Source organism: Falco biarmicus, chromosome 4, assembly GCF_023638135.1.
Source record: "Falco biarmicus isolate bFalBia1 chromosome 4, bFalBia1.pri, whole genome shotgun sequence".
In the NCBI taxonomy this organism is placed as follows: Eukaryota; Metazoa; Chordata; class Aves; order Falconiformes; family Falconidae; genus Falco; species Falco biarmicus.
In genome coordinates this window covers 92,574,441-92,587,708 of record NC_079291.1, presented here as the reverse complement: position 1 = coordinate 92,587,708, position 13,268 = coordinate 92,574,441, and the positions used below count along the sequence as shown (strand labels likewise).

The window sequence follows — 13,268 nt, the reverse complement described above, 5'->3', positions numbered from 1 at the left end:
AATGCCTGGCTTTAAGTCATAAAAAGTAATTTTAATTCTACAAAGGTTCCTGGGAGCCTTTTTTGACTAACAAGACCGTTAAATTCACCTGACCACTCATACAATCCAGGAAGCAAGATTTTTCAAAGCCCAGTGTCAAAGGGGGTTTTCAAGACTTCTTTCACATTCCTATAATATTAATTGGATCCACATATATTTCACACAGTGGAGGGGCAGGAAACCTTAACACAAGTTTGTCAACTGATGATAAAGCCTTGCTGGGATTTTGTTTCTAGAAGTACCAGCATCTTTTAGTCAGAAAAGTCTAAGGTATGTAAAATATATCCCGGTGAAACAAAGAAGGGTTGTATTTTTTAGAAGTCCTCACACAATGCAGAGAATTTGTGGAATTTATCAGAATAATAGATCACTCAGGGCTCAGGAGGATTCACAAAGGAACCAGATAAATAACACAAATAACAAGTGTGCCCAGAATTACAGTTGCCTGCATCTGTAAAGTAAACAGGGGCTGAAGCCAGCACTCAGGACACTGCTTGTAGCTGCCAGAGGCAGGGAGAGGAACCAGCTCCACAGAGCAGCAGCCGTAGAGACACAGACCCCACTGGGCTTGTTGCACCCTCCTCGGGGTAACTGGAGTTGGCTGTTTGCTTAAAACATCCACACAAATACTGAGTGTGACTTTGCATAACACTAAGACTTTGACAGTAAGTAATGGCAAAAGGTGGTTCTAAGATGACTGCAAAAAAATTCATTGTTGCTTTTGTTGCAGAAGCAAAACCTGACCTGGTTAGGGACAAGAGAAGTAAAATACACACTAGCACTTTTCCACCCCCCAGTTCATAAGAGTAACTGGGCATACTTCCGTAAGTTCATTACAGGTTAAATTTAGTGTATCTGAAGTCTAAGTGTGTTGCATCACTGCAGCATTAACATTTCTTTTGTGCAAATAAAAAAAGGAAAGAGTCAGCTCTCTGCTGCAACACCCGATTGTATCTCAAACAACTTATTTTCACAGTGCCATTCAGCTAGTTCAAATCGCTATATAAAGCTACTTCCCAGGAAGTACAGGGATAAATTAATCCAAGAACATTATGCTCATTACAACCTTTATCACGTTTATTGGACAGTTGCTGAGTCCTCTGGAAAGGAAAAGTGTAGATCCTTATACATTTAGAATTTGAGGAATTTTGAATTAGAATTGCAGACAGTTAACTGTCTGCAGTTCTTATTCCCCTAACTGATGCACTTAAATTTTTTCTGAAGATGTGGTGAACGTACCGATTCTTCCCTCCCTGCTGCGGGGAACCAAGGGCTGGGAGAAGACCAACTTTGTTACAGTACTGTAAAGGGTCATACGGATAAAGGAGATTATTTTTTCTGCTTATTTTACTAAGATACCTGCAGAGAAGAAAAAAAAAAAAAAAAACCCTATGATTTTCCCCTTCCAGATGATGTTGTATGCATCAATTACAAATTCCAAGCCTGGTTCTCTTAGAAGTAGCATTGTAGACTATTACCTGCTGGAAAGAGAGCATCCTTGGACACAAAAGGGAAAAGTACACCTATGTTATCAGCAATTCATACGTTTGTGGCTTACATGTAATTCTTTTCACACTATAGTGTAAAGAGCTTCAGGGAACACCTGGCAACTTCTACCACAGCAGTATCTGAGGTTCCCAGAAATGCAGCAGACACCTGATGAGGTCTTAACGGGATCAAATGGCCCAGACCAGAACTCATGCCTACTCTGCATTAAGCCATCTAGAGTCTATCTAAGAACGAAAGCAGACTGGAGAAAATTTCAGGTTTAGTTTCAACAAGCCTTACTACTGTTTTCTACCAGTTTCACATGTTTTACTGATTTTTTAAATTTTTTTTTTAAATCACGACTATGTGAAACATCTGGGAGCTTTCTGTTCTTTCAGGATAACAAACAGGCATGAGCAGTTAACTATGCAAGTTATCAAAATCTGTAACATTAGGATGCTCAGATGCTGGGAGAAGAGAAGATTGTATGTTAAAACAGTTCAACAGCACGAAGCACAAGGTGCTGGAGCTTTGCAACTTCTTTAAGCTGCTTAGCTTCAGATAAGGAGCTTATGCAACTTTCTTAACTCTAGAGTACGTTCAGCAAGTGATACCAAAACAGCTTTCAAGTTAAGTTACACTTGGGACAGATGCCTCTTAAGCACTGTCATTCTGTCCTCCTATCAATGAAAGAAGCAAAAAAACCCAAACACCCAAGCGCCCCCTCCCACCCAAAAAAACACCCCACCTGCCCAGGAAGAGCTAGGTATAGTTTAGTAGAGGAGGTAAGTGCCATACTTGTATTCCTCGATGTTTCCCTTGCATGACACAGGACATCTGCACAGTAAGCCCAGCTCCTGAGCTTTGGCAGTATGAGCAAGAGATAGGTTCCTCTCAGAAACTCTGAAACAAACTACAAAGAAGCTGCTTTGCAGTCATCTAGAGATATTTATACTTATTTCTCCATGTACCATAGTAATTCTAGTATGAAAAACAGACTTACAGTAAATTGTTCAGATTTTTCACCTGAAAATAAACCAATCAACCCACAACTGAACTAGTCCAGAATATTCTTGGGACTGAGTAACGACAAGGTAAAAACCTTGAAGTCTCACAACAATCTTGATTAAGCTGTGCATCAAAGCTGGGAATAACAAACATCAAAAAGACACCATGCTCCTCTTGGAAGTTGTTGAAGAAAATGTGGAAAAAACTAAGAAGAGTCCATGATCCTTTTCTGGACCCCAGTGCCTCGCACAGAGACACCGAATGGCACCATCACGACTTCCAGAGGAAGCACAGCAGCAGTGCCAAACGCCAGGTCAGGGCACAGCACTAACCATGGCAGGTGCACAGAAGCCAGTTCTCAGCAAGGCTGGGACCGCTCACCTCTCCAACCAGGGATCCCTGGGGGCTGTGCTTTTGAAAAGGATGGTGCGTTTCTTGATGAAAATTCACTTATTTCAGCTGTTTTGTAGAAGGACAGATCTGCAGAACAGCTTTCCAGTCTACGAGTGCACCTGACGAAATACTGGAACTTTCTAGTACCTGGATTTTGGAGTGCGAACCATAGTCACATGGCAGGGAAGAACCTACTACCAAAAACACATGCCACGCAAAACACAGTCTTTTGTTATTCTCCCAAGGAGAAGAGGGGAGGAAACCCTACTTCTTCTTCATGTGACAGTCACAGAAGAATAGCACTGTTAGACACAAAGCCTCTTACATTTACATTTTCAGCTTATCAAGGGAAAAGGATGCTCAAGTAGACTAACTACAGCTTTTAAAGCATTAGAAACAGCTCTTCACCAGAGCCATACAGACTTTTATTTTCCTTAGCAGTACAATATCAAAGATAGTCAACACAAGATTCAAAATCCAATACTTACAACAATTATAGTGAGGAACCAAGATCTATAAACAGATTAAAGATAAACATATAAAAGGAAAACCACTGTATATATGCAACTACTCCAGTAATTGTATTTGATTCCACAAATCATTTGCCAGTTCTCGGTAAGGCTTCATCACTTTTTCCACTATAATTTCAACAGATTTTTTAGAACAGGAAACATGTGAGACAAGCAGCAAGAGAATAGCGCTATGCAAGAAGGCAGGGGCTCAAAAGTGAGGGGAGAAGAGGAAAATAACTCCAGTTTACATAAATTTAGCTACTTCTGGGACAAAGGCTAACTCTTGTTTAGTCAAGAGTAGAAAACAGACAAATGTCCAAAAAAAATGGATGTGTTACACATGAGCAGCTGCTGCCCTTTATCTTGTCAAGAAGAAAAAGACATTTAAAAAGACATTCTGCAGGCTTTGGCACTGGTTTAAGTAAAGGTTCAGGTGAACTGCCACCAAGCTGAACCTTAATGGAAGAAAGAAGCTTCCAGCATGATTTTAGCCAGCCACCTTCCACCAGTTTTAATGGGGAGCTGCTTGGTCAAGTAAATGTACGTACATCTTTCTCCTTTTGGTATGAATGGAAAGATCTTTAATCTAAAAGAAAACATGTATTCTCTCTGGTGGAAGTCTGGTATACAAGTAAAGGCTTCCCCTACACTGCTAAGGATATGTGCACGAACCTAACAAGTATTTGTAGCACCTCTGTAGAATCAATAAATCTTTATCCAGAGGAGGTACACGTTGCTAAAAACATATACTTAAATGCTTAAACAGATACCAGGGACTGTGCAATTGAAAAGGTCACATGAAGGACTACAAACTTTAGGAACTTAGGGTCTTCTTCTACTAATCTAGAATGAAAGAGAAAGACTCAAAGTGCACACGCATATAAGACAGTGCACCTGCCAACGGCTCTTGATCACTGTGCTAGGTTTCTTTAGAGCAGTTGTTCTTAATAGTGCAACAAACATTTTACTGTTATTACTGAATTCTCCAGCAACATAATCCCTGAGCACAACACACTTCAATGGGAAAGAGGTACTGACAGTCATGTGATGAGCTAGCAGAAGCGCTATCAACCTATACTCAGCTTTATAAATTACCCTAGTAAAACATACATACATATACAGCCTTTTCTTTTTACTGTCATTTACAGCTTACATCACACACTTGACTGAGACGTTAAATAATCAATCAGAGTGCCGAAGAGCTTTCCTCCCACTCATAACCTCAGCTTTGCACACACAACGACCTGTACTACACTTGTAGCAGCAAGCACCAATTATGAATTAAATTAAAAGTCACCACAGTAAATGCTGACAGTTTAATCATGAGGTTTTGATATAAAACCTGCTCACGATCCTGCACATATATGTTCTGTCAACACACAGTCCCACCACCCAGAAGAGTGTTACTGTCCTGCACCTACAAGATCAGGACCACCAAGGGTTACCACCTGCTCCAGCATCTAATAAGCACCAGGCTCACCCTGATGCTCACCCCCCCCGCCCCTGGTGAGGGCACCACTAAGTGGCTGGGCAGTAGCAAAGGCAGACCCAGTTCTCATGGCTTTAGAAACAGACTATCTTCAAACAGCAGGACAGAAGAATAGGCACAACGGACACACATCCAAGTGACTACAATAAGCAAGACAGACACACACCCAGGTGACATTCAATACGCCTTAAAAAGCCAGGATAAAATCAACACATTTGATTATATTCAGGAAAAGAAAACAATGGTTTCTTCATCAACCATACAAGTTGCATTTCCCAGTTTCTCCATATAAAATATCTCCACAGTAATACACCATTAAAACTGTACTTTTCATCTTGCACATTTTACTGGGAATGCCAAGAGACACCAACCAAAAACCAAAGCAGCTTCAAATGCAGAAACACACAGTTCTTCTGTAAACGAACTATGAAAATCAGTATGCTTGCAAGCTAAACAAAATTTATCACTTACTGACCCACTCTGGATTGGATTAGACAGGATTGCTCCTTATGTAGTCAAGTAGCACAATATGCTGAAAATGACTGTTCTGACCTCAGTAGAAGCAAAAGGGATGCTGGCCATGCTTTACATTAAGTCAGACTGTGGAAAACCAGTTGATTTTCCCCACCAATTTACTCCAAAGAGAGCTTTACAGCTACAAAGAGCTGTAATTTATTTTATTTTAAATTTCATAAAAGACCTAAACATGTTGAGCCATAATACTCTTCAGAATTGTCAAGGCCTATTGAACTGAAACACACTCCCCAAACTACAAATGTGGCACTGTGATTTCAGCAGTACTACAGAGATAGTACGCTATTTTTTAAAAAAATGAGCCAGTACACACACAAAAAGGAATAGGGAGAAGAGCATTTTTAAAAACAATTCATGCCAGTGTGGCCCATTACTGCTTGGATTAAAATGTAAATGGCAAAGTAATCTGGATTTAATAACAAATTTTCCGTTACGCTTAAACTACTGTTTTAAAAGTACTAAGTAAAATTCAAGATTTCTGACCTCTCTTATAATTTGAGCGTACAAGTGTGTTGATCCTCAACTATGCATTCAAAACCAAAGAAACAGCACACAGCCATACTTCTATAGTAATGGATACAAAACGTACCTATACCCAACGCCTCTGGTGCTTCCTGCACTGTGTTCACCACACCTCACCAGCAAAGTAGGTCTCAAGTCCACAGCTTCCCTGGCACTGTGCTACACAAGTGACTTACTGGGGTAAAAACAATGCTTTATTTGGTTTTCTTCATTTAAACACAGTATGGAGGAACTAATTTGTAACTGCTGAACCGGTTTAATCATTACAGACTGTTGCTGCAAATAAGCTGCAATCACAAAAGCAGACATACACCTGCCACCACCAGACACACACCTGGGTAGAGGTGCAGCCTAGATGCCTTGCTCCACCCTTAGCTGAGTGAATTGCACCGCATCAGGTGGCGCACGGGCCCCCAGCATGACAGGGAGGTCATTAGCACTGTCTTGTAAATCAGATGTCCCTTGCACAAAGATTTTATAAGCTCTTTCATGCTCATGCTTATTAACTCCTTGTCATCATAATACGTGTTTCCCCCTCAAACTGCAGGTCAGAAATTTAAATAATACGCAGTGTATTACAGAGACCCTCATGCCTGCCCTCTGCCCGTCACAGCAGCGCAGCAGAAGGAAACAAGCCTTTAAATGCAAACAACTTCCACTGTATCTTTGCATTGTTGCTTCACTCACCTGTATACAAATACATCTAGAGGCATATTAGCACTGCACAATAAGCAATCTGATGTTGAGCAACTGTTTTTATGGTTGGTTTTGGTTTGATCTGTTTTTTGGTTGGGGTGTGTTTTGGTTTTGGTTGGTGGTTTGTTTTTTTTTTTGGGGGGGGGTGTTGGTTTTGGTTGTTTTTTTTGGGTGGGTTTTTTTTGGGGGGGGGGGAGGCGGGGGGGGCAGGAGTTATATGCATCATGTTTGGGGTGGTTCTCCCCCCCCCCCAAGTGTTTGGATCCAGCTACAAGACCTCCAAACACAAGAAATAAAGCAGATAACAGCTTAGAAAGAAACAGTTTGGTCAGATTTCAAAAGTATGCTCTTCATATCCACAAGTGTTAGCCTGACTGTCTGGAATTATTCTCTCAGATAAATAATGGAAATCAGCAAGCTCTTAAATAACAAAAATAAATAAATAAATAAAGTCTAACTTATTGCTGTGAAAAGTACCTCAGAGCAAACCAGTTAAAAGAAGTACTTGCCTGAGTTTGGTGCACTGAGGTGAGTTAGCAGTATAACTCTCTCATGGAAAAACCCTGAGGTTTATTCTTGTATTTTCCAGCACCCAATAACCGACTGATCAATAAGAACTCCCCAGACAAGCCCGGTCATCTCTTGGTTTTCTCTTCCTATTACTTGAAGCACTTGGTCAAAAGCCTTTTATAGCCCACGCTGCTGTGCCTCATTTTCTGGGGGCTCACTCATATTGGTAGCTTTGCAGTATGTATTTTAAATTCTTCATGAGTCACAGTCAAACACAGGCAGTTTCCCCCATGTGCCATCAGGATTAACAAAATACACGTCCTGGTTTCAAATACCGTCCATTCTCACTAAGTTTTCCAGGAGAGCACAACCAGGCTGCAGACAACACTTCAGGGCTGAGCACAACTCAGTAGCTCTGCCTGCTGTTTTGCTCAGCTGGAAATGCAGCTACTTTGCCAGTTAATTATTCTTTACATTGATCAACAGATAGCTTTTTCAAGACTAAAAATACCTGAGTCATAGTTTGGGGAAAAAAAAATAAATCCCACGTCAGCTACGCAAAATGAAAGTGTCATTGATTTTAAGGAATATTATTATACTTTAGTGCATTTAAAAAGTGAAACTTTAGAAAGTATAAAACCGCTCTTTCAAATAAAACCAATGCTATATACATTATGAGCTGTATTTTAATTGATCTTTTCTCAGACCAAATTTAAACATGCCTATTTTAGCTTGACACAAAAACCCAAAGTATTTTTATTATTTTACAGCTGCCCACCACCTTCTCTCTTCATTCAAGCAAGTATTAGACTGAGAATCCATATTTTTTTTTAATTCCTGCCACTTTCCCTTCATTCTGTATTAGCCCCTGTTTTCTTCGTATCAGACAGCACACCAAAACCACCTAGGTATAGCAAGTTTAAGTTGACTGCAATCAAAGCTCCCCCCCCAACCCATTTTTGTTATCCAAATAGTACCTTCCTGGATACACTTTCATTTAAAAGGCCATCAACTTCGATCCGTTTTTCATCTGTCTCAATGGACACAAGACCAACGTGGCCTTTTGAGCACTGAATCAGTACCTGTAAATAGGAAAGGACTCCTCTGTTTATGCAAACCTGCAGCCTTCACCTAATCCTTTCCTACATTAAGGCACATTACAAGGTACCACCGATGATTCTTTAGGTGTTTCGCGCTTTTTTTTTCCCTCCTATTAATGCATTCTCATACACCACGTGCTATAAAATGTGGATATTCAAATCTACATGGAGAAGTTACGGCTACAACTCTAAATAGCTTAACTAAATGAAAGGTGGAGACATTAGCGTAACAGAAGACTGCAGCTCTATTAACTTCATGTTTCTGCATTCTAATTGTTTTTAATTGGGATAATCGCTGACTGATCTTTCCCTGGTTTGGCTGAAACAGTCTGTCTCTGAGGGAAACTTAAGCTGTAGAGCTGCAAAACAAAACAAAAAAAGACCTGGGAAAGGACTTACTGTGACTGCAGCTATGTTTTGTTAAGGACAGCAGCAACAGAGCAACCATTTCAGAGCTTGAACACCAAGGCAAGTCTTCTGCTCCTCCATTTCCAGACACAGCTTCTGTTACGCATTCAGTTTTAAACAACGAAGACAGTAAGTTTATAAACATCTTTAAACAAAAGCTGATTTCAAAGCATCTTGCCATTTAATCCATCTCAGCATCACCCATGTCAACACATGACACCACAACATGAACTTAATCAATGCACTCATCACAGAATTCCCTTCAGTAAGTCATTTCCCATCACTTGTAACTTTAGCAGCATTCAACTTCAATGCATATATGCATCCAGCTCAGGTGACTATAATCTAGTGTTCCTTAGTTTCCTAATATGAACTAGAAGGTTACATATCTGATATGAGAACAAGACAGACCTGGCTGCCAAAGGTAGCACCAAGAAGGATGAAAACTAATACACACAAAAAGCAACTTTACAGATGAGCAGATTTCCTGTTTACTAGTAAATCAAGCTCCATCTTGTAATTATTTCTCAAGCCGCCTAAAGTCATCTTTATACTCAGGACGGATACTCACCACCAGCCACAGTCATCCCTCACCACCAATAACTTCTTCCCTCTCTCCGTAGGCTTGCTGGCTCCCCAGACAGCCGCACCACACCACCATGCCTGTCACAGTTTCAAATGTGTGAAAAATCTTGTTTGCAGACTGCAGTTAATCTGTGTCTTCCTGTATCAGAGTAAACCCTGACAGTCACACTCATAAAACCACTGGCTTATGTCACTTTTAAGAATCTGTCTTTTCCAGAAAAGAGAATAAGAAGACTGAACCTACTTGCAGGAATTTCCCATTACAATGCCTTAAGAACATAAAGATGGGGCACAAAAAAACAAACCACAAAAACCCAAAAACAAAACCAAAACCAAAACCCAGCAAGTTTTGCTCAAAAAACAAACCAACCAACAACAAAAACAAACAACCCCATCAAAACCACCACCCCCTGCCTGAGAGATTGCAAATGTTTGTGGAGAAAAACTTCAATATAAACATTACAGAAAAGTAACACGAACATATGGCATCCCTACGTATCTACAGTGACTTACTCTTTGAGAATTTGAGGAACAAGTTGTTTTGGTGGCTCTGTAACTCACACATCCCTAAGCCTGCCAGCCCAACGATTTGCAAAGCGTGCAGCCAGCTGGATATAGATGCAGATTTCCGTGCAAGACCCTACCTAAGGCCACCAGCACCAGAACTACAGGAGTTACGTGCAGGGCCAGAGCTTGCCACCACTCTGCAGCAGCTTTCTCATGAAATCTAGTATTTTTACTTCCCTTAAAAGGTACCAAGTCGCAGATTAATTAGAAAACCCCTACCTGATGTTCTTTTCATTAAGCAACTGTTCACAAAACCAACTTGGGAAAAATCCGATAGCAAATGCCAGTGCCAACTTACAGATCCTCTGCTCTGACAGCACAGACCCGAGCTGCACCTCCTTCTACTTTACATACGCAGAAAACATCAATGCTTTCAGCTCAAAGCCTGCAGCTCATTCCCAGTGCAAGGCGACGCCAAGAGTAACACAGAAGTAAAAATACCATAAAGCCTGTAGGAGCCCTGATGAGCGAGGGAAGTGCCTGGGTAGCAGGCTAAAGAGCTCACACCACAGGGAAGAATCCCTGGGCATCAACATGCCTTTAAATTGCCGCCCCCCAACATCAAGTCAGCAGCATTTTTAGCAACAATTATACACCTTCACTAAATCATTTTCCTCAAATGCTTTCACAAATTCTTTTGCTAGATCAGTATGGAAGTCTCTTGCATAATAAACAGATTTCTGGAATAGTTTCAGATGGAGTAGCAATACAATTTCAATGCTTAAAACTTAGTTCAGCATTTTCATGACTGATTTTAGTATTTGTTCATAACTTTCCATATACATTAAAAATTACATCACTGGACAAACTTGGCATGCTGCTTAAGCTATAGTTCAAGTTACTCTTGCAAAACACCACAGTCAAGACTTTGGAGAGTCTGCCTGTCCTTCATAAGGTCTTGATTTTCACTTTTTTGCATTCACAATAAATAAAAAAACCCCAAAATACTGACATTATGTCCCCTTATGTAAAACAAGCACTTTGAGGACAGCTAAAAATCAGTATGCTAGTGATTTTGTGTGTGTGTCAATGTCATCAGGAAAGTAATCATGACTAACCAGTTAGCACCCAAGGCTATTGCTGGATCATTTCACATCAGAAATGTATGCGACAGAGAGATCAGTCCAACAAAATGGTGCTTGGATTTAGGTTAATCACAGCCAGGCACCATACTTAACTGGCAACAAGGTCACACAGCAATACTGGGGACATCAACAGCTCTGACCCCATATGGTATGAACCATAAATAAAATCAAGAAGTTGGAAAAGAGAAGGCAAACCACTAGTTACAGAGTGCACACCAGGGCAGACAAACCCTGCAGAGATGCTGTTGCAGAGACGCTACAGGCACAGAGGGAGCAGGGAGCCAGCAGCTGTGCCGAGCCACCCCGAGCCACCGAAACTTCGTGCCTGGCTCCTTTTCCCCCCACGTCTGACAGGAAAGTTCTGGTTTTGTCAGAATTTAGTCGAAACTCAACGGTCCCGAATGATGCACAGAAAGAGCAAAACTATTATTCAAGAGAAAGAAGAAAAAGCTTTTCCCAAAACCTTCACTGGAGCGGTGTGGGGTTGGGTTGTTATTTATTTTTAAACCAGCATGCCAGCACCGAGATACGAGAGAGGGGGAAAAGCTCACACACTCACATTCTTGAATTTGACACAATTACTAGTAAGTAATTAAACGCAAAGCCAGAGAAGCACAGCTTTAGAACTTGAGTAACTCCAGACGCACTTAAAACAATTTTCGGGGGGGTGGGGGGGTGGGGGTGGGGAGGGGAAAAAAAAACCATAGCATGCAAACATTCATCTTGGCAGCAGCCGTGCCCGCCGGGTCCCGCCGAGCGCAGCCCCCGGGCCCTGCCCTGGGGACGCGGCGGGGGACAGGGCCGTTTGGGGGGTCTGGGGGGCTCTGCGGGGGGGGCAGGGCCGTTTGGGGGGGGCAGAGCTGTCGCGGGGGTCGAGGGCGGTTCTGCTGGGCGCCGGCAGCCGAGGAAGAGACGCATTAGGAGGGGGACAGTCGCGCAGCGGCCCCCCGCCGCGCACGCAGGGGGGAGAAGTGCCTCGCTAAGGCAATCAGGAGACATCCATCAGGCGAAGAGCTGCCGTGCGCTCGCCCCGGTGCTGCAGAAGCACGTACCGAGCACCTTACCTGCAGGAGCCTCGTTTTCCGCGCTGGGCTTGCAGGTGCGTTCAGCGAGGCAGCAGGGCAACCCCCGCTGCTCCCCCCACGCCAGGCAGGCTTCCCTCCCGCCGCCTTCCGAACAGCGCCCGGCAGCTGCGCGGCCCCGCTCCCGGCCGGAGCCGCTTCCCCCGCGCCGGCCGCCAACTCTGGCACCCACGGAGCGGCCCCACGCGAGGCCGTGGCTCCTTCCCTCCCTCAGCAACCCACGGCGCGGGCAGGCTGAGGGGAGCCCTCCGCCACACCGCTCCCCTCAGCCGCGGCCCCGCGGGCAGCCGCCGCCCGGGCGGCCAGCCCAACTTTGTTCCCCGAAGTTGCCCACCTCAAGCCGAGCCGCCGCCGAGCCCCACCGGAGCCCTCGGCGCGGAGCCACCCGCCGTAATCCTGCGGCGTCCGCCGCCTCTTCTGGAGCGGCGAGCGGCGCGCTTCAGGCGGCGGGGCGGGGCGGGCCCGGCTGCCCGCCCACCCGCTCCCCTGCTCCGGGGGCTGCGCCCGGCCCAGCGCCGCCGAGGGGCCGCGGTGGCGGCGGGAGCGGAGCGGGGCGGGCAGCCGCCACCGTCCCTCAGGGCCCGGGGAGGCGCCGCTGGACTCCACCCGGGGGCGGCAGGGGGAAGCGCGTAAAACGCGCCCCGCAGCGGGGGGGCTGCCCCTCCAGCCGGGCTGGGCGAGCTGGGTGCCGGCGGAGAAAGTTGACACATGACATCTTAAATAAAAACTCCGTCTGATTTCTGGGCTGGGAGCCCAGGAAAAGGATCAGGTTCACGTAGGTCTGTGCTGGAGCCGGATCGAGGTTTTATTGACCCTGGCTCCAGCTGATCACGGTATTGTAGCTGTGTGGCTGTAATTAAGGCTGAGCAGAATTCCCGTAAGTCGCACCCCCCACCCCACCCCCTCCTTTTTAGAAGGAAATATATATCAAATAGTAATACATTTCCTGAAACCTCTATTACCTCTCGGGATCCCCGAGCGCGGCGGAGTGCCCGCGGTGACAGCGCACCTCAGGCGCGGCGCCCCCGCGGGAGGCGGGCGGTGCTGGGGCGGGCTGGGCCCTGCAGGCCCGGGGGTCGCGGGAGGGGCCGGGCCCGCCGCCGGCTCCTGCTGCACAGGGGACTCGGGCCGGGGCGGTGGTGCGTGGCGCTCCGGGCATCGGCATGAAGGACAAGAGGAAAACAGTTTGCTTCTTCAATGAATAAGATTTAAGTTGCTGCCACCTCTGTTTCCCGTACTGCCTGGTTTTG

At 44.5% G+C, this 13,268-nt stretch overlaps 1 protein-coding gene across 2 annotated transcripts in view; it reads right to left on the bottom strand.

The window, feature by feature from the left end:
• CNTN3 (contactin 3) overlaps window positions 1-12,461 on the bottom strand; it is a 107,398-nt gene extending 94,937 nt beyond the window's left edge. For both annotated transcript variants that reach the window (XM_056337641.1, XM_056337642.1), the window contains exon 1: window positions 12,353-12,461. The gene's annotated coding sequence lies outside the window, so the exon portion shown is untranslated. The remainder of the gene's footprint in view (window positions 1-12,352) is intronic.
• Window positions 12,462-13,268: the final 807 nt, after the last annotated feature.